The 21,646-nt window shown below is 37.0% G+C and overlaps 1 protein-coding gene across 6 annotated transcripts in view; it reads left to right on the top strand.

Moving 5' to 3' along the window:
• kcnq5b (potassium voltage-gated channel, KQT-like subfamily, member 5b) overlaps positions 1–21,646 on the top strand; it is a 102,734-nt gene that overhangs the window by 1,794 nt on the left and 79,294 nt on the right. The window lies entirely within an intron of this gene.

Genomic DNA, 21,646 nt, shown 5'->3' with positions numbered 1-21,646 from the left:
TCATTGAATTTATTTTGAGCGGTTCTTAAAAATAGGCAACGAGATTCTATTAACAGTGTCACTGCTTTTAAATTGATTTACATTGTTTTACACTTAGTTTTATTTTGTAACCAGGTTGCTGTGTATTGCAGGCTTCTGTCCAGATCCCTCTTGAAAATGAGATCTAGATCTCAATGGGGTTTACCTGGTTAAATAAAGGAAATAAATAAAAAATAAATAAAGTTTAGGGGTAACCAAGTAAGATTTGCAAAATCTAATTGTATTGTATGAGATATGCACCAGTATTCTTGTCTTAAATAATTATCATTCTGTTTCCAGATTGGCAAGGCTAAAATTACATTTCTTATAGACAAACATGTTTAAAATTTTGATGTTAAAATATTTTGTTGCAGATACAAGACAAAAAAAATTTCAAAAATCATGTCTGCAACAATTAGATTTTAGTGATTGAGTACTGGATCGGTTTCTAACTACATAATTGGGAGACTTAACAACTTTATAGGTCAGTCCAAGAACTGATTATTTGTTCCATTTATTCATGTTGTAATCATAAGATAGGTCTATGTGCACAATGTTATGTTACCAAATTTTCCCCAAAATTGTAAGTAAAAACAAACTTCTTTTTTTTTTGTTTTTATCTAAAAATGATATATTAAGCTCAGCAGAGTTGGGCCCCTGGCTTTAGGTCACATTTTTTTCTTGCATGGCAGTAAAAACGGTGAGTGTTGATGCAACAGCTGTGTGATGTTACTGCATTATGAATGTGCTTTGCTAAAAATGATCCAACTTGCTTCTGCATTTCTGTGGGCTTTGGTGATGATGTTTCAAAAAGATCTGGAGTCGGTGGACTCTGAAACATCCTTTAGCTCTGCAGAGTTTTTTTTCCTCTGGCTTTTCCAGTCAGTGGCTGCTGTTGTTGTGGCATCATAACTGTTACTCAGAGGAAGGAAGTTGAGACACATGTCGACTCTAGAGTACAACTTTCTTAACGTTTGTGTGGTTTTACTGGTGCATGGATTGTTAGTTTTGTTCTCAAGAAGAACACTGTTTTAATGATTCTCAAATCAACTTTTTCTAATTGTCATCAGTGCTGCTGGATGGCACTCATGTTTTGTGTGAGCACTAGAGGCTGTTGTCCCTGGTACCAATATGTCAAATGTCCAAGAGATTTGAAATAAAGACACAGCCATTGCAGAAACCAGCAAACTGAAATGTGTTAAAAATGGAGCTCATAAGTCAGAGGCATCATATGAGAAAAATTATGAGTAAATAAACATTTTTTTTTACTTGAATTGCCTGCACGACATTTTTTTTTTTTCATAAAAAACTTTTCTGACAAGTCATAATGTTTTTATCAAGAAGACTGCATCTAATGTGCGTTTTTGCAATACTTGAGAAATGAGAAAGTAGAGTTTGAGTTGATCAGTTTCTAAAATTGATCAACTCAAAATTTGTTGAATGTGCTTGACAGAGTAAAACAAAACAAAAAACAGTGCTAGAAACAACCAATCAGTGGCAGGAGAGTTTTAGTTCTGTCAATCACAATCTCATGTGGCTGCTCATCCTCCCTCCCTCTCGCTCTATGCTATGCTGCAGCTAGCATAGCCTGTTGTGAATGTTCAGTCTAGTTAGCATAGCTACCAATGACGGGAGATAAAAGGTACACTGTAATGATATGTTGTTTCTCCACCATTAGCACATTTAGCAGTGAGTGAATGAGGTTAATTGACAGCGCTAAGAGCTTCCTCTTGATTCTGATTGGTTGTTTTGCCTGGAATTGCGCATTACTTTAGCCAGAAATAGTAGTTCAGGGACGAGGGGGAGGAGATCAATCTTTTCACATATTGGTGCCAGCTTTAACAAATATGGAGAAAACATATTTTTTATTAAAGTTATATACTGCAGCTTGAATAAAATGCAACTACATAGCATTTTTTGAGAAACGCGATGTCTTTACTCTGGATTGCTTCATGTATATTTTGCATGTTGCCTTTGGCTGTTGCTCGTAGGGAGAGACATTTCAGTAATCTAAAACTAATAGAAAAAACGTAAGCAACCTACTTGCATACTGTATGCGGACTGTTGGATGTTTAATTTATGAGCAGTAAATATTGTCTAGTATCAGTATTGAACCAAAGAAAGCAAGTTGCAAGTCTTTAAAAATGTGATGCTCTTTATGGGTCAAATAGACTAAAAAACAGCATATAACAGCAGCTGTGCAGGGGGGGCTCAAGATTCCTGATGCCGCCCCTGGATATATATCTATATCTATAGATATATATAGATATATATATATCTATATATATCTATAGATATAGATATATATCTATCTATATATATATAGATATATATCTCTATATATATATGTTTACTTGAATATAAACATATTTTTCTAAAGATGCACTTATCTATCTATCTATCTATCTATCTATCTATCTATCTATCTATCTATCTATCTATCTATCTATCTATCTATCTATCTATCTATCTATCTATCTATCTATCTATCTATCTATCTATCTATCTATCTATCTATCTATCTAGATGGAGCTATATATATATATATATAATATGTATACATATTTGATGGTGGCTTTGTTTAAAAATAAGAACACCTACTTTCCTCTGTTGGATTTTCTAGTTTATATTCAAAAAGCAGACTTTACTTCTATTTCAATTGCTGACTTTGAGCAGGTCTCATTCACATGCACTTCTTGAATCACTGCATGTTTCAATCTTAAGACCGTTATTGGCACATGTTTGCACAGTAAGGAAGTTTAATTGGTCTAACACTGTTCTTCATGTGGCAACTGTCTCCCTTTTCAATATCGTCCTTCCCTGGAACTTCAACCAGAACTAAGAAACAAAAACAAAACTTGTTGTTCTTTTTCCTTTTTGTCCATTAAGCCATTCCTTCAAAAAGTTGCAATAAAAATGTAAATGAGCAGATCTTATGAAAATGTTGACTCACACTCACCCACAGGGATCTTTTTCAAGCTTGGGAAAGTTTGACTGGCTGGCTGTGAACTTGGTGAATGACCCTCTTTCATGAGCTAGAGCTGGAGATGAAGCTGAACTCTAACTCCCAGCCCATCAGTTTGATTTGTCATCAGTTCAGCTATGATTGAAGATGTTCTTGAAAGTTGGACAATTCTTGCAGTCCAGCACCTTCACTGTCAGTGGATGTAGTTATTAAAAAGGGGATATTCACTATTAATTTTAGTACCATTGAAACAAAATGTATCAAAGGACCAATTTAACAGTGTAACTTTAAAAATGGTTTTGCGATTTTCTCAACTGAAAATAATGCAGCTGTTGTTTTTCCTGGTCCAGGTCTTCTGTTTACTTGAATATAAACATATTTTTCTAAAGATGCACTTAAATTATTTGCAGGGTTATTTTTATAATAATGACCAAAGTGAACAGTTGATAAAATACTGTTTTATCAGTATTTTATCAGTACTGATAAAATACACCTGTGATGCTTTTAACACCAGGATCATAGAGAGCGATAACCGATGTTAGAACCTCCTTTAGGTTCCCTTCACTCAGTAACACATTCAGAAAGGAAGATTGTTGTTACATAGTTGACTGAGACATTGTGCCTTGCCTGATTGGAAAAAGCCAGATTTGAAAGTTCGAAGTTTTTGACTGGCTCTTCTATGGTGAAGTTTGCTTAGACTGAAAATAACTCGATCCAGGTTGCTTCACGTCAGCTGATTCTTTTGTCCTCTTCTAGATATTTTTTGTTCAAAGGCACAGGTGAAATAAAAACAGAAACATTCATTTGCCACGGAGATAATGGAGGGAGCTTTCAGTTTGTAGTTCAGCTAAAGAAAACTAGAAAACCATTTCTCGCATACAGGTAGATTCTTTTTGATACGGTAGTACTTTCTTTTAAGAATAAATTACTCTGAAACATGTTGATCTTAGAGTCAGACCAAATTGTGATTAGTCTTTACTCTTAAGCTATTTTCTTTGCATCATATTTTGACTGGTGGAAATCAACACACATTATTGGATGGTTTCTTATATTGCTTCTTTTTAAGAGTAGCTAATAATAATGGGCCTCTTTATCATATTGTACATATATTTTAGGGAAAGAGAAGGTCGTGGATTACAAATTGAAAGTTTCTGACTCCTTCCTCCATGCCCAAAAGTGTTAGAGCATCTTTTAAAAGCAAAGTCCTTTCACATCCACATTTCACAGTAATAAAGTTAACTTGTATGATACATTTCAACTACTTTGATATTTACTTTACTTATGTACAGAAGCTTATGCATGTTTAGCTGATTTTTATGTGGAAAAAAATAAGATACTGCTTTACAAACAGTTCATATAAATTTAACTATGAATGTGTCAGATTTTAATTGGCTGCTCCGTCATGATTCAAACAATATGGTAGCTTGTATAAACTGTTTAACAGCTCTGAAAGTGTTTTACTGAATGGAAAATGGCTTTTACAGGGTGTCTGATCATGCTTTCTGGCTCCACTGTGGCTTTTTTTGTCTCTACTCTCCTCTCTGTCTGTTCTCATCCACTTTCAGTCAAGGCCTCAAAAAGCTTTGTGGGCTTGTATCCATCAAAGTAACATGCATGTGATTTCCTGCAAATTTCCAGAGAATTATTGCCTTGTGACAAGATAAAAACCTCACTTCACCTGTCAAGTGTTTTACTGTGTATGTTCGGAACATGAATTTAATTATTTGGTTCACAGAAGCAAGATTTTTTTTTTTTTTTTGTGAATGGTATGAATACATTTTTTTCCACTTCATAAAGGGGTAGATTTAAAATGATATTGTACAACCCAATACAATCAATTGGAAAAATATCAGCTCTAAACAGTTAACAGGTCAGGAACTGAAGAATCTTTTTTTTTTCTGTTCAATAAATACATTAAGAGGAAGAACCTCAATTATATGTGGTCTATTAACAGATCAACCCTGGACATTTTCCTTTATGCTCCTTCTTGAATTTTATTAAAATCAGATGAAGGTTAGGGTTGTACTTGCCAGTTTTGATTTTTCAATTTACGGCATGTAATTCAAAGGCGAAACAAAAAACTTCAGCAGGCTCTTTGATAGAAATAGTAGTTTTGAATCCAGTGGAAAATGAAGGAACTATCCACATTTCTTAGAGATTCACTGATCGATCATGTGGAGATCATAGCTAGTTTTCAACAGTTAGCGTTGATTGGTAGTAGGGAGGTCAAATTATAAATGGCTTGTACTTTGATCCACTTTTTTGATCTTAATAAAAGTGTGATTAAAGTTAGTGTGAACATATTTTTGATGCATAAACTGGGATTGTTGAATTTCACTACCTGATTTTCCTATCTCTGCCAATGAACGTGCAATAATTTCATTTTATTTTTAAGTTTTACTGTCTTAAAAAAATTATTCAAAATTACAATCTGCATAATTAAATGTCAAAGACAACTGGAAATCCGTATTGGCCTGGAAAAGCTGTCTGATAAATGGGGAATGTCTTGATATTCCCTCATTTTCTGTTGGGTTTCAAACTACTTCATCTTTCAAATAGTCTGCGGCACATTTTTGCTTTTATGCATTACACTCCTTTGAAAGAAGATATCCAACTTGGCAAGTTAGATGCTTAAGGAAAAGTGGAAAATTTGGTATCTGTAGTGATTGGTGCATTTCTACTGTAAAGTAATTTTTTGTCTTTAAATTGGGCTCTGCAAAAGCATATTTGCTCTAAAGGTTTGGTCATAAAAATACCTGACGTCATGTAACAAAAACATTTCAGTTTCCTTTTTTTGAAAATGCTCCTTCGAAAAGTCATACGAGTCTCACTGCTCTTTTTTGTCTTTATCTCTGCCGTCTGATCTGTCATGTCAGGAACAGGTCAAGGAAGTAAAGAGGCTCACGAATTTCTCTCGCTGTGCCCAGTTGTTCTATTATCTCGTGTTTGACATGCCGACACAGTGCATTCTCATTATGAGAAATCAGGCATTCAGTTCTGAGGCCTGAAACGATATCGTACCCTCAAAACTGTGCGTCTTGAGATTTGTGGGTTTGTGGAAAAATAGAATCACACACAAACTGTGTGTCAGCTGTGTATTCAGAGATGGATTTGCTTCACAGATACCACCAGGGAGGCTTTTATACCCACCTGATACTGTGCTCATACTTTGTTCACATGGATCCCACGGTTGCTCAGACACTGCGAGACTCCTGCAAACTGCTCATTTTTTAGCATTTCCCTTTCGTGTGACAGCAACAGCACTGAGCCGATCTTTGTGCTGCGCTGAGTTGTGCCTGGGGTCCCAGGCTGCCCTCCTTCCTGCTCGAGCACACACATACACAGTGCTGCCATTCAGCTCACCTCAGAATTAACAGGCTCTTATCCTTGCAAATGTGTCCACAGGCAGGAAAACTTTAGGGTAGAGGTTGGAGGGGGGATAAAGTTTTCCTACACCTCAGGTTTCTGCAGTGGGAGTGGGGTTCACAGAGCTGTGACATGAACTCGCTGCTCTGGCTTGTTAAATGTTGGCTGTTTGTTGGAAATATGTGGATTTACAGACTGCAGTAATGGATCCTGGCTCATCCAGAAAGCCCCATTTGATGGCTGTTGTTGGCCATGTGGAGCAAACAGACATAATAAAATGTTTTGCAGACATCTGAATGACTAATCACAATCTGCTATCAATCCTGCTGCTGTTATTTATTACATTTTAGCTGTTGTCACATCTCAGCTATTGTAGATCCATATCTGTTTTCCACGAAGGCTTTTGCAGATTTTCTGCTGTTTGCCGAGAGATAATAAGTCTTTCTATTTGGCCAGATATTTTCATTTTCAGGGTTTTACTCATAAGGACAAGTTAAAATATATATATGCTCAGTGAAAATTAAACAAGGTAGAATGTCATAAATCATCTTTTAAACACAGATTGAAGACTATTCTCTCAAACAAGTCTAGTTTCTTATCACTGTCCAAAAATTTCTATATTAGGCTAATTGGCCTGTCTGGTGTGTGTGTGATGGCCTATCCTGTTCTGTATGTAGCCCACCTCATCAAATTTACCTGCTGCCCTACATGGATGGGTGGCTGGATGGATGGACCTAAGCTACTCCAAGTGTAGGAGGGTGTAAAAAAAGTAAGCTATAGTTTCCTTGTTCATTGGGATCATTGTCCTGTTGCGATGATCTCAAATTGGGTTTAGAATCACATTTGATTTGAGAAAACTTTGATCAAAATAGTCCAAGACCTACTCCGTAATGGACAGCATCCAATCACCAGCCCTTCACTGCCATGTTTGATAGAATTAGATGTTTTTGCAGATATATTCATCTTGCTTTTCATTATAGTCAAGCGTCTCATCTCACCATCCCCAAAATGATACATGGTGTTGGGAGCATTATGCTGTGGTAAAGCTTTCCCTCATTAGGGATATCAGACTTCCATGCTTTTCTGATTTGCATTTGTAAGAAAAATTTAAAACCTTGTGAGTTTGTGTTAACTTTGCAATTACAAGGAGCTGCTTTGTGTTGGTCTATCCCTCAAAATGCCAATGCAATACACTGAAATATGGCACTGTAAACTGAAAGGTTTACGAGTACTTTCATAAGGCACTGTAAATCCAGGATCAGTGGGAACAAGGTCTTTAATTAATTATATGTTGACAAATAAAAGTTCAATTAAATGTTTTATCAACTTTCTTTTTACAATCACTATATTTGTCTGTAAAAAAAAGGTTTTACGTATTTAGATCATGTGTGTCAATCTTTTAAAGCTTTCCACAGCCTGTTTGCATCTTGTCTGCTTTCAGTCTTTCAACTTGTGACTGATTAGGAGGAAGCTTCACATAAACATCAGTATGGAGGTGCATAAATACAAGCCAGTGTTGAACAAGCATTTAGTTGGATCAGAAGAGTGTTAAAATGCATTGTCTTTAAGCACATGGTTATCACTAAATGTTGAGTCAATACAAAAGTGATGAGCAGAGTATTACAGAGTAGATTAGCTTCTGACAAGACTTCTGATTCATTTGTGAAGGACTGCAGAGCTTTTTCTCAGCCCCTTCGTATAGTCATTTCATTTCATATCTGCGCCCAGTGCAGTGTTTTAAACAACTGCCTCTGTAACCTATTTAAAACCTCCTGGATTCTTTCAGTCATGCCGAATGCCAGCTCATCTTAGGCACAAACAGTTGCTCAAGTGCTGTTCTTCAGACACACAGAGATAAAGATCAACCTCGGCTTGTACTCCTGTTCTTGTCTCCATGTTCGGTTTTGAACTGTAATAAAGCTCTACTTTCATGTTAGAAAATGGCTCATTGACACTTTAATGTCTGGTAATTAGGCATTCACAAACCTAACTCTATCAAAAACATCTGCAGTTGGTAGAACTGTTGCTTTTCAGCAGAAAGGTTCTGGGTTTGAATCCCAGGCTTGGATCTTTCTGCACAGAGTTTGTATGTGTTCACCATGCATATGTGGGTAGTCCGGCTTCTTTCCACAGCCAAAAAAACAAAATTAAAACAAACAAAGAAAAAACATGGCTGTTTTTTGATTAGCTTCTCCAAATTGCCCATAGGTATGAGTTTGACCATGCACGGTTGTTTGTCCTGTGTGTCTCTGAGTTGATACAGCCTGAACTGCCGACTTGTCCAGGCTGTATCCCAGCTCTCGCTCAAAGACCACTGCAGATAAGCGACCTGCATGGAGAAGTGGGTGTAGGTAATGGATGGATAGATAATTATAGATCAATTTAAGGCAGCTAGGATTAAACCACCTGGCCAAATATACTACTGGTAGATCTATTCACATATATGTGAATAGATGACAAAGTGAAATACAGTGTCCTATCTACAATTGCATCTAAGCAGTCTTTTGGAATTGCAGGATAACACACACTGATGTTGTGCTAATGATTGTGATTCAACACAGTATCCAGCACTAGTTCTCACAACTGCAATTATGAAGGGAAGCGTTCTTGTCCTTAATTGTTCTCAGTGCAATTGGAGCTCGAGCTGCATTTTGAGTAGATTTTGAGTTGGGAAATAGTCTTAGCAGCACATTTTGAAATACAGCCTTGCTGTTCTATTTTTTGAGGAAGTATTTTGAAATAGGCAAAGGAAACATAAATGTACACATGTTTGAGGAATTTAAGGAGTGAAAACTGCAATTATACAGGTACAAACCCATCTTAAACTATAACTTGACATTGTTATTCAATATATTTAAAATCAAATAGTTAATGTTGGAGAAAAAGATGCAAAACAAAAAGAAAGCAGTTACATATTAAATTACACAAAAAATATGAATTACTTATGATCTTAAATAATCTTTTGTTCGCTTGCATTTTACAGCTTATTTTGTATAACATTAGTGTATTAATACTTTTAATTGGGTTTTTTTCAGTTTCTGTCTTTTACATTTTAATAAACAATACAGTCAAATAAGAACACTTATTTATTTTTTTCACAATTTTTTTTTTCATATTATGGCCATGCAATTTATTTTTACATTTTTACTCAGAGTCAAAATGAATCACCTGTGGAAGTTGTGCTGATGCATATGTAAATTATTGTGGCTGTCTGAGAAGCAGTCATAGCTGATGGGGGCGACCGGCTGTAGGTTTCGTGTTGCAGACATGAGTTTGTTTTGGGGGAGTTTCCCTTTGCTGTGTTGTCAGAAATGGCTCGTCTGCAAACACAAGGCCAAGGCCGTGGTGCAGCAGACGCCTGTACACATGAATTGTGGGTGTTGTGCTTTAGCCTGCACCTGTTTACTTCTTCTGAAAGTCTGAGTTTGCTCTGTTGCCTCCTGCAATTTGCAGTTGTGGAAGTGTTGGATAGTTAGGCATCTACAGTATGTCAATACAATAATTTTTTTGAAGATTTGGAGATAAGAAATCAATAACTATGCAACACCCAAAACAATGTATGCTATTCTAAAAGAGGGGAAAATGCACAGAAAAAAATGTCTGTCTACTGGAATCAGCCTTTACCTTTACAGCATTACTCTTACCACAATACCTTTTGCATTTGGAAGCAGTGAGAAGGGATAAGTTTAAAGTTAGCTTTCTTCATTATGTGTTCTTTAAAGATGAAGTCAGAGGAAGCACAGAAATATGACAAAATATTTAAAAGATGCATGCATCCATAGAATAGGCATGATCTATGGATGCATGGCTGCTGCATCAGAGAGCTAGACTTCAGCAAGTGTTGGACCTTTTGCTCCTTCACCATTTTCCACATTTGTTGCTTTGGTTGTTATAAATTTGCATTTTTTTGTTTGAAAATGAGTCAGGATGTTTTTTGCAATACCTGTCATGGGGATATTTCATTAAATTGATGAAGAAGTCAATTGATGGACAGCTGACTTCAGCAGATACCAGGTAGGATAATACATGTTACTGAAAAATTAGGTCTTATCCTTTTGAGCTTTCAACTTCTGCCGTTGAACATGCTGGATTTAGAAATATTAACAGTGCTTTGGGCCAAGGTAAAGGTCTAGGTTGTCAATGTTTGTTTCAGCTCATCAAACACATTCTATTTTCAAAAGCATTTAATGGATTAGTACAAATTAATCCACATTTGCTTTTAACCCAACTCAGTTTCACAGGCTTAGTTTCTGCCAGAGCTGCCGAATAAAGAAGTGATCTAAGTAGATCTGACAACATGAAACAAGTTAAACGATTCCAAAAGGTACCGCATCATATCCTGCTCTAAAGGCGTTAAAAAACCCATGAGAAACGAAATCATTGACATCTACCAGTCTGGAAAGGGTTGTAAAAGCATTTCTAAGGCTCTGGAATGCCAGGGAACCACTAAACACAAATGGAGAAAATACAAATCACTGGAGAACATTGCTAAGAGTGGCTGTCCTACCAAAATTGCTCCAAGAGGGCATTGACAATTCATAAAAAGCATCAATGCACTGACCCATGTCTGACCTCATGAACGAACATCAGATCATTAGGTTTGGATTTCTACCAGTTCTCTCCTTGCTTATTGCTGCTTGTGTCACTTTCTAGTCTCTGTGTTTTCATCACAGATTGCCTCAGCCAGTCATTGCACGTATGATACGGTACAGAATGAGTCACTTTTATTGTCGATCGTCCACCTCTACTTTTTCATCTCCTCAGACCTCTAACCTTTCTTGCTTCCCCTGCGGCTCACCTCTTGTGCTTAGATTTACTTCAAAACCACAAGTGATTTAATTTTATTTTCTTTTCCAGGGAAAATTTCATGTTGCAGCCTTGCAAACGGTTTACATCAGAATGATTGTGTAGGTGTTAAACTAACATCTCCTTGGAGCATTTGTCGCCTCTCACCTCTTTACCTCAATTTCTCTGTCTCTCCTGAGAGTGCTGTTTGTATCTCTGTCATCACAGTGTTGCTGCTAGCACTCTGCACGGCTGCTCTGCAGTGCAAATAAAGAGTTTGAGCACAGCACTGTCCACTCTTTTAGCTCATTTCTTTGGCAGTGTTAGTCAGTCCTGGTCTGAGTGTTAATCACAAGTGCTCTGACAGATACTTGCCGTTGGGGGGAAGGGTTTGATAAAAAGGAGGAGGTGTTGACTAATTTTATGGTCAGAGTTTAGTGGTTTGTCAGAAGTTGAGTGCAATGTTGGCAGATTGTTGTTTGAAAACGATTGCTCACCTGCTGAGGTGCTTCATGCAGAGAAAGACATTTTTTTAAATGTTATTTATGTTAACAACACAAACAACCTCTTAGTGTGTCCCAAAATGAAGGGGCAATTTTTGTGTTTCCATAGAAACAAGATGTTGCCTTCTGGAGCTTAAGCTGCTTTTTATTTTTGTTTGTTTTCTTTTTTGGGGGGGAGGATTCGGGTAGGGGTGCTGCATAGAAATAAGTGAGAATGAAGGTGGATTATAACTGAGTTCTTCCTAATACTGACACTCGTCTTTGTTTGACTCAGATCAGAATGCACCAGAAATATTAATGTGCAATTACAATTCCTACAAATCACCTTGTTTTTGTAAAGCCTCAACACATGCTTATCTGACATCAGCGCTGACGTCAAAATGACCCAAAAAAACTGAGCTGCCTCTGGAAAAGCACACGGTTAAATATAGCGACTACATGTGCTGTTGTAATATGATGTGGAAAAGGATTCAGGACTTCAGCAGTCACAATGTATGTGTAGGATGGTGGTGGTGGGGGTGGCCCAGTGCAAGGACAGTGGAGTTACTTCCACCTACTATGCTAGCCAACCAGGCAGAGAGATCATGCATGCTGAAAACTGGTCCTGTAGTTGGGGGGCGAACAGCAGCAACATCAGGCTGTGCTGCCGGCTCCGACTTTGGCATGAGTCTGGTGTTACTGCATCACATTGGGTGACAGGCCAGAGGTCCTCTGACCTTCCTGTCTTACCCGCAAGGCGAAGCATAACAGCTGGGTAGCCTTGCTGTGCTTTACCTCCCCCAGCAGATAGCATAGTCTGTTGGAAGGGCTGAAAGAGCAAACTGCAGATAGAGATGACAGTGTGAGTAAGGAAAGATGAACAGGAAGCAGATGGGTTTTTTTGTTCTTCCTGTCTTGTCTTGCTTTCATTACTTCCTTATTGCTCCCGCTCAACTGTAATTTGTTGAAGAATCTTTAATTTCAGCGATGTTGACATCACATGTCTGAATACTCCAGTTGCTTATGGCTTGACTCCTCCGCTTAGTTCCCCTTTTTGCACTATGCATAAGTAGAACACTCCAAGACCACTTTGACTGCAGATGAATTCCACATTTTATTCATACTGTCACTGCTGAAATTATGTTGTACGGTAACTTAAAAAAAAAAAAAAAAAATTCAGAGGTAAATATCAGGTTTAGCTTGTGTACACACAGCTCTCTATATTTTTGCAACCTCTGGTAAGAATTTGTTAAAAATCTTAAAAATAAATTAATCTTCTGTTGCATAATGTCACACATAAAAGAAGAAAAAACATGTTATATGATGTCATTTATAAATTATAGGGGAATTATTAACAATTTCTGTAACATAGATATAAATGTTCTTATTTGTATTTTCAGTTAGTCTAATCGGGCCTTGCCTTGCCTAAGTGCCTAGGAACTCTTAATTTGTAATTGACGACTTCCTGTTTAAACATGATGTGATGCAGAGGGCCATTTCTTTCAGCCTATGTTCAATATTGGAATAACAAGAGAACAGGCATTGTAAGTCAGACAGACAGGTGTTGATCTTCTTTAGTCTTAAGTCCTATGTCAGAACTGTACATTTACTGTCTGCTCTTACAGTAAATACATTTTGTCATCTGTACCCGTCCACCGGGGATGCTCGGACCCTCTATAGATATCAGCGTGCTACCCAGATTTTTGTGACCTTGGGTGCGACATCAACATGGATGCCCCCACTCAACTCGTGGTGACAAACATAATAAAACAATGTACACATATCTTTAGCAGAAGAAAAAAACAAACTTGTCTCAAAAAATAAAAATAGGGAGATTCTGCCAATTTTTCCAGTTTGCTTAATTTGTCTCCTAGGAATCAAAGGTTATAAAAACATATCGCCACATCAACAAAAATAATTCAATAGACACAAAGTTAATCTTTGTCCGTGTCCACCTCAAGTTCTAGGCGTAAACTCATTATATCTGGGGAGTGAGCTGTAGAGAAAACTCAGGACATGGTAGAGACATTCTGCAAGGAGGAATGTTCCAACATCCCCCCCTTTGTTGGCAAAAGATTATTTTGCCAACAGGACAGCATTATTATTTTGTAGATTAAAATAATTTCTAAGGTTTTCTTGCATCTAGACCACATGCCTCAAGCATTGGTGTAGGTCTCTGTGAGCATCACTCATCTCAACTGAGACACGGTGCATAAGGAAGTCTGTTTTTATCATGATCACCAGGTATTACTCATACACCCAGCTGTCATCTCATGAACACAGAGAAAAGGTTTGATCACAATTTTAAATATGTGTCAGTAATTATTCCTCTATTATGGTACTGCTGGTATTATTGCTATCTGACTCGTTTAGTAAACAATTTAGGAGGGTGAGGATACAGCCATATCACAAAACTGATGAGTTTCTCAAGATCATGTTGTGACATTAGTCCTTTAATCCTGGGACTGTTCTTCAGGTGATGTAGAAGGGTGACAATTTGCAACTCTCTTTGTGCCTCTGAAACTTCAAGGACAACTCAGGACATTGTAGAGTCATTGTGCAATCCATCACTTTATAAATATTTGAAAAAAAAAAGTCTTAAAGACCAATAATAGTTTAAAACATTAAACATAATTTAAAACATTACCTAAATTAGAAAGTCTGTAAATATTTTAGACTTTTTTTAGTCCTAAAATTGAAAAGGACAGTTTTAAGAGTTTTAATGGCTTTTATGTTCCAGCAAAGATGTCTTAATTAACAAACATTTAAAAATTGGTGGTAACTTTGTGTTTATCTAAGTTAGTATTGTTACGTGCCTGGCAGGAAGACATTATTTGTTGATTCTGTCAGCACAGCAGGGTAACTGGAAGCTACTTCCTTCTTTTCCTCCATCAAAATAAGAGTCTCCAATGTTGAGACCAGGTGTCAGACCTAAAGCATTCACCTTCAAAGTAATAGCATTAATGTATTTCTCCAGAAGAAGCTGCATGCTGACAGGCTTCGCTTAGACAAGAAATAATGTGGCGTTTTAATATCGTGAGATCTCGTTACATCCCTAGTGGACACATAAGCCTGAGGAGGCAAAATGGCAGAAGAAGTTAAATTTTCTGGTCAGCCTGCATTATTTGCAGAGTTATGACCCTGTCCTTTAGTGTTTTGAGTCCTCTTGATATTTGAAGACTTTTTTTTTTTTTTTCACACAGCCACAACCCAAACAATGTCTTCCCTCATTTGTCTTCAGAAATTTGGGACTTGGGCTAAGGTGAAAGTGCTGAGGTATGAATGAAGGCAGGAGTGCTTTTACCCATTATACTGCTCTGTTAGCACTTTCTTGTAGCTGACTTGTCAGATCACATTAGTGGCAAGTTTGCTCCCAAGGTCACCCAAGGCGGAGTCCAGTGTCATCTAGATAGAGTGCTATATGATTGTGTGTGTGTGTGAAATGGAAGTTGGTTGGCTGAAGGAGGAGGAAATTACACACATGCAGCTGACATGGAGAGGTCTTCTTGTGCCTTTCATTTTGATTTTTTCAAGGCTTCTGGCAGTGTGTGTACAGCATTTATTCCTGCAGGATTGTTATGTCAGCTTTTCATAATGCAACTGCACCGACCGGCAGACAGAAATGCTTTTTTGAAATGTAATTAGCAAAGAGTATGCATATCAACATCTTGTAGAGGCTTAACATTAGGCATATTGACAGACATTACAGTGGACTCTACTCTGAAGAGAAATTCTAGAAACTGTGGATGAAGCTGCATAAGCTCTAACATGGTAGTTTATTACAACATGGCAAGGATAAAGAGCTGCAAAGTAGCCAAATTCATCACGGGAGCATCAGAAAAACCAAAACATGTCACCGAGGACATTGTTGGCAAGATAATGAGGCTTATTATCCCACACACAGGCAAACTTCAACGAAATACAAAGGACTTAATGTTAAGGGACAGTAATGGATTTGAAAATTGTTCTTTTTAGATGGGTAAGAAAGAAAATAAGCAGATTTTATGGCTGAGGGCCAAAGATAAGACTAGAACCATCAGGGAGTGTGTTGCCTGCCAGGCCGATAGGCTATTTCATGTGCACTTGGCTTTGCTGCTGTGAAAGGGAAAAATACTTTACCCTTATGTTTCTTAAAACAGGTGTGTAGGAGAAGAACAAGATGGTCTCGCCAAAGAAAACAGAAAAATAACTCCTGCACAATGTTGCATTATGTCAGGATCTGTGTTTTTCTGTGTTTATTTAGAGTTTTCTGTGTCTCTGTGTCTCCGTGTGTGTATTTAATGCCACCTGTGTGTCTGCGTCCTCGTCGGGTCCTTGTCTTGCAGTCGTTTGTGCGTGTCTTATGCACCAGTCTGTCTTGCTGTCCCTTCGTTTAGCCTGTTGCTACCGACGTTGAGCCCTGGCTTCCGCTCAGTCGTACTGCCTGGTTTTGTGGACTATTTTCATCATTAAAAGATCATTTTCTCACATCTACCTGGGTCATCTGCGTCTGCCTCACCACCTCACACACTGCATTTCATGACACATTAAGAATTTATTAAAAGTAAAAGTTTTGGTAAGTGAACAGTTACCTGAGGAAATTGCTATTTCATTATTTTAATTATATGGAGTATAAATATGGAGTATGTTGAAGCAATAAAAATTCGAATTTGGTTCAACTTTCACCATGTTTCATAAATGTGAGATTAGTTGTTTTTGATTTGCTAACTTGTTTTGATTTCTTTTACATATATTTCTGCAACGGCCAGATAGAATCATATTTTGTCACGTTTCAATGAGTCAACAAATAAGCGAGTAAAATTGTTTATTTGTTATTTTATGCTGAAACATATCTGCTCATTTTCTGTTATCTTTCTATCCTGTGCCATAACTAAGAGGGGGCTGGTGTCTGTCTCAGAAGGAGCACTGACCAAATACACTCACCAAAATCTGATGAAGAATTGTCTGTGTTGAGTGTTTGTACACAGAGCAGAAATCTGAATAACCCAGAGAAAAATTAGCCCAAGCATATGCCAGCACTGAGTAGAAAGGGAACCTTATCTTTGGCATGATTGAACTCATTAAACTGATTTCAAAGTTTTTGTGAATGATATGCACTGTCATGTTTATCTGCCACATGAGCAAAGTGAAGCTCTTTAAGTTATTCTCATCTCTCTATGGATGCCATTTCAGTTCTATTATATGTTTGCTTTTGCACAGATCAGCCCAACAGAAGCTGTAGACGAGGAGATGTGATTATCTCAAGTGGCTAAAACAAGTTTCCATTTACCTGCCAATATTAGGGCATGTTTTAAAGGTAGGAATTGAATGACTCCAAGTGAAAATGTGGGAACAAACGTAATCTCACCTCATGAATTGTGGTGTTCTGACACAGCTTCTGTTTCGTTTTTAATCCAGGTCTTTAAATGATGATTGGTGTGTGAGTTTGCAAGTGTTCACCATTGTAGCGTAATGTTTAAACAGGACATAGTTTACTGAAAGGCAATGTTAAGTCATGTCAGCTTTGAATCATCCAGTTGTCTTAGTAGCAAAGCATGCGTGAGAAACTTTGTATCCGAAGTCTGAAACAAATGTCACTTACAATCTCAATATAAGCCTGTTATATTGTCTCTGAGCTGTTGCCTATCACTTTTGGTTGCCAAGTCACATCTGGCTGTTGCTTCAAAAAGCAGGAACCTTTGATTGTTCGTCTTTAAAAAAAAAAAAAAAGAAACTCATCCGGAGTCTGCTGAACGGTCAGCTAATGCTCCTGGTGGAGGCCGGGTTTTTGGGAACCACGCTGAGGAGAAACACTCGACAGCTGCTTGTTGGAATAACAGGAGTGACTCAAGTGACTGCACCCCAGCGTTCATGTTACCCAGGCTGGCTTTTAATAGCCGAGGTTGACTGCAGAGAAAAAATTAGAACGAGATACAGTAGCCTGATCACATGTCAGAGATGAAGGCGATGTGAAAGGTCTGTTGACGGAAGACTTGTGACTTTATATTTTGCAGCAATCTGAGAGGATTTTACTAAAGTTCTTTCCCCTTTACATCCTTCTAAAATGCATTTTGTCAAAGCCGTTCCTTTTGCGTTAATTGTTCCCTAATGAAGCACTTTATCTTCATGCTTGAATGTCCGTCATTCTGGCTAGTCACAGCAATTAAGTCACGCTCCTGCACCGCTGGAGCTCAAGTTTAGGCATAGCGGCTGGTTTTTGGAAAAATATTTGTCAAAGTAATTTATATTTGAGTCTGGCTGCGGTGCTGGGGATTGTGAAGTAGAATTATTGCTCTTGGCAGCTTGTGAGGACATGGAAAACCAGCCGTCGTTTTAGGTTTTATAGGAGGATTAAATACATTTTAATGAGAGATTTTATTCATAACTTATATTTAGATCTACTTCTCAAACTATGTGAGCTGCAAAGTTATTCATTGCAGCTTCTATGTGCTGCTTGCAGGAAATTGAACTTAAGTATGAAAGCAATTGTTGAACACGACACTAACTAGTTTCTTGTGTTTATAGAGTAATGCATTTTGTAAAATTTCCTAAACCGCCATCATGACTATAATTTAAGAAAAACCGTCCCTTTAACTAAACTGTGTTATTATTGATGTATTTTCATCCGCCAACGTTGACACAAATAATCTTTACAGCTGAAACCAGAAGTTTACATACACTATATAAAAAATGTCACAAAAAGAAAAAAAATAGCAAAGAACAAGAATAGATTGTTTTCTTTTTTGATAATACCCATTCAGTCTGATAAACCTTTAGCACAGTGAAACATATCATAGAGACATTTTTTGATATGGATATTTTAAATTGTCCCAGTTCTTTTTCTGGAAACTAAATTTCCCTTTTATGTCAGTTTAAGTTTAAGGTCTGCCGGGTGATGCATAGAAAATTTCTTTCAGAAAAAAAATTCAGCCATATTGAAAATTTCTCTAGAAACACTCTTGAAAAATGTTTCATTTCTTTGTAAGCATTGTATATCATGTATCCTGACTGCTATGGGATTTGGAGTAATCAGGTTTTCCTTGATAATTTTAATAAAACTTTAAGTCATCTCTGATCAATAACCTGAAGTCAAGCAAGTTTTTATATGTTTATTCTAAAGATGTGAATGGGTCATATTGTTAGGCCTGTCACAATAAAATTTTTTGCTGGACAATAAATTGTCCCAGAAATGAGTAACGAAACAAAAATATTGTTGTTTTGAGACCATTTTCAAGTAATGTATTGATAATGGCATAATGATGCCATTATGCCATTATGGCATAATGGCAAAAAGGGAATAATGGTTTTATCTACTTCTCAAACAAACTTCCTAATAAGCGTTTGATCCACCATTATGGATCATAATGCCATTATGGTGTTATGGCAAAATGGCATAATGGCATAATGCAGAGAAGCCTCTCTGCTGTTCACCTTCTCAAAGATCAGTAAACTTTCAATTTGTAATGACCACTTAGCACTAGATCTGAAAAATATTTTAAATATCCAAAATAAAAGAGGACAAACAAAAGCAATAAATAAAACTGAAATAAAAAACACTTATAACCAAAACCAATGGATTATGAAGTCTCAGTGAACAAAATTTCCCTTAAAAAATACAAATCATCAGAATGGAAATGATCAAGTTCATTTTAATTTGATCATGCTATTGATTAATTGATTATATGATCAATTAATAGCATGATTTATGATCCACCATAAATAAACCTAAGGCGACAGCCGTATTTATCGTCTTATTGTCTGCTGTCTAAGAGCATTTTACTTGAGGGATTAAATGCATGATATTACTTAATACAAGCTTGAAAAAAACTGTTTTTTAATATCTGTCTACTAATAGTACTACTCTATAACTGCTAAAATGATGGATTAAATATCTTCTCAAAAGGATAATAGTTTTAGTTAACATAGAATGACAATTCTAGATTAGGTATAAAATAATTTTAAAATTACTTTTAGACATCTTTACAATTACTCATAACAAGCGATGTGATTATTGAGGTTAAAAAAGCAAATAGTTGCTTACTTGCTTCTTACACAGTAAATAAAGCTTTCCAATTTTTTTTTTACTGTGTATTCGGACTCCTGCTTTGCTCTCCATGACTTGAAGAACAAAATTATTTTTAACAGAAGCCACTTCTATGCATATGAGTTTGAGCAGTGTAGGAAATAAATGAACACACCTCCTCTCTTTCATGCACCTGGTTGAATGGTAATGCATGCCAAGCAGCTTTGTCATCAACCATCTGCTACGTCGTCCTAAAAGCCACTTGATCCTTGATCGCCTGCTCTGGCTGCTTTAACCACCAAATTGTGCATCTTCCTTCTTGGACTTCCCTCAGTGACCTTTCCTTTAAGACCTAACATGAGCATGCATGGGAAACTGAGTGCAAAGGTCAGCCTCTCTGCTGTTATATGAGGAAGAGGTGCAGAAATCCGATCAATACATAGTTAAACAAGTAGACACCTGGTCTCCAACAAAGCTGCCAGGGAATCAAAAGGATTTTACTGGCTCTCCCAAGAGAAAAGACAAAGGGGAAGCTTTCATTTTGGCAACATAACAGATAAGAAAATAGAATATGAGTCTATTTCTATCAGTCATGCAGAAGAAGAGCACAGTGGTTGATTTTTAGACCTTTGCTGAGGTAAACTTCACATTTAAGTACAGATCGATCACAGATCTCCCAGAAATTAAGAAACTCGCTGCTGAAAATCGCCTGGCCGATAAATCGGTGCATCCCTTATTTTGTGTTTGCTTCTCATCAGTGCAGCCAGAGCATTGGTGTGAATGCATCCTTGTTTTTAGTGTAATAAGGCAGCAGTACAACCTCATATCTGAGGAAAAAAGTTGCAAGTACAAGGCAAGATTTAATCGTTCTAATCTCAAATTAACACTCCATGTCCTGAGGTTTCACTGAATGGGCATTTTAGCATATGTTTAAACTTTAAAAGAATGTCCATCTCGAGATTTTTGGGGATGTGTGTGCTTTCTCTTTATAAAAGAGGCATCTCAGTCAGATGCCTCTTTTATAAGGCATATACATTTGATTAATTGCATAAAGATTTAATTAATTAATAATTGAAAGTAACATATCCCAGTCGTAATATACAGTATATGCACCATATCATGCTCCCGCCTTTGTGACTATATGATGCTTTCAGCTTCGTCTCAATGAAACCCCTTGATATAGGACCACCTGCTGCTGTTATTGGGGCTAAAACCTCAAGACACTACTGAGGTTGAAAGTAGAAAAGAGTCAAGCTGTGAGACCACAGGTTAAACTGATAAAGTTAGCTAATTTACTGTAACAAAATTTTATACTCCTATGCTCCCTCCTTTTAAGAACCAGAGGTTTGCATTAAACTGGAGCAGACATGTTAGCAGGAGTCATTACATCTGCACCAATCAGCAACAGAGAGAGAAAACTTTTAGAGTCTTGTAAACACAGTGTGAAGTTGCGTGCACATTGCCTTCTCTCAAATTAACCAGGGAGACAGTGGTCTAGTTAAAAGCAACTCCAGAGTTGTCATATAGCCTGTGTTCCTCTTTCAACAGCCGCGTTATTCATCTCATTGCGTTTCTCTCTGTGACTCAGATTCTACGCAGAAGCGATCAAATCCATACTGATGAATTAAACAGGAATCTGACTAGTAATCAGGCATGCCGTTTGAAGGTATGGACATTGAACTAGTCTGTACTGCTTTTGTTATTTCTTTGGTTATTTAAATAGTATAAAACGTTCCTAAATTGTGCAGCAAAGTCCTGTTCTACTTATGAATAGACATGGGAAGAAAAAACAGGGCCTGCATCTAAAAAACAAAATGTTGCGTGGTCTGTTTTGATTAGCAGCTTTACTTTAGCTTGTTAACTGTGACAGAATATGATGTGTTAAATATGGCTGTTAGAATTGATTGGGAGAATATTTCATTAGCTCATTCTAGGATAAGAGCAGCATGTTGTTTGTGTCATCTCATAGCATGCTTCTGATTGGAGGAGTATGGTTGTCAAAAAAATTGATTTTACAATGTTGTTTGT

Source organism: Xiphophorus hellerii, chromosome 5 (assembly GCF_003331165.1).
Source record: "Xiphophorus hellerii strain 12219 chromosome 5, Xiphophorus_hellerii-4.1, whole genome shotgun sequence".
NCBI classification, from domain to species: domain Eukaryota; kingdom Metazoa; phylum Chordata; class Actinopteri; order Cyprinodontiformes; family Poeciliidae; genus Xiphophorus; species Xiphophorus hellerii.
Note: the sequence above shows the minus strand (reverse complement) of the source record. Positions and strands in the feature narration are given on the sequence as shown.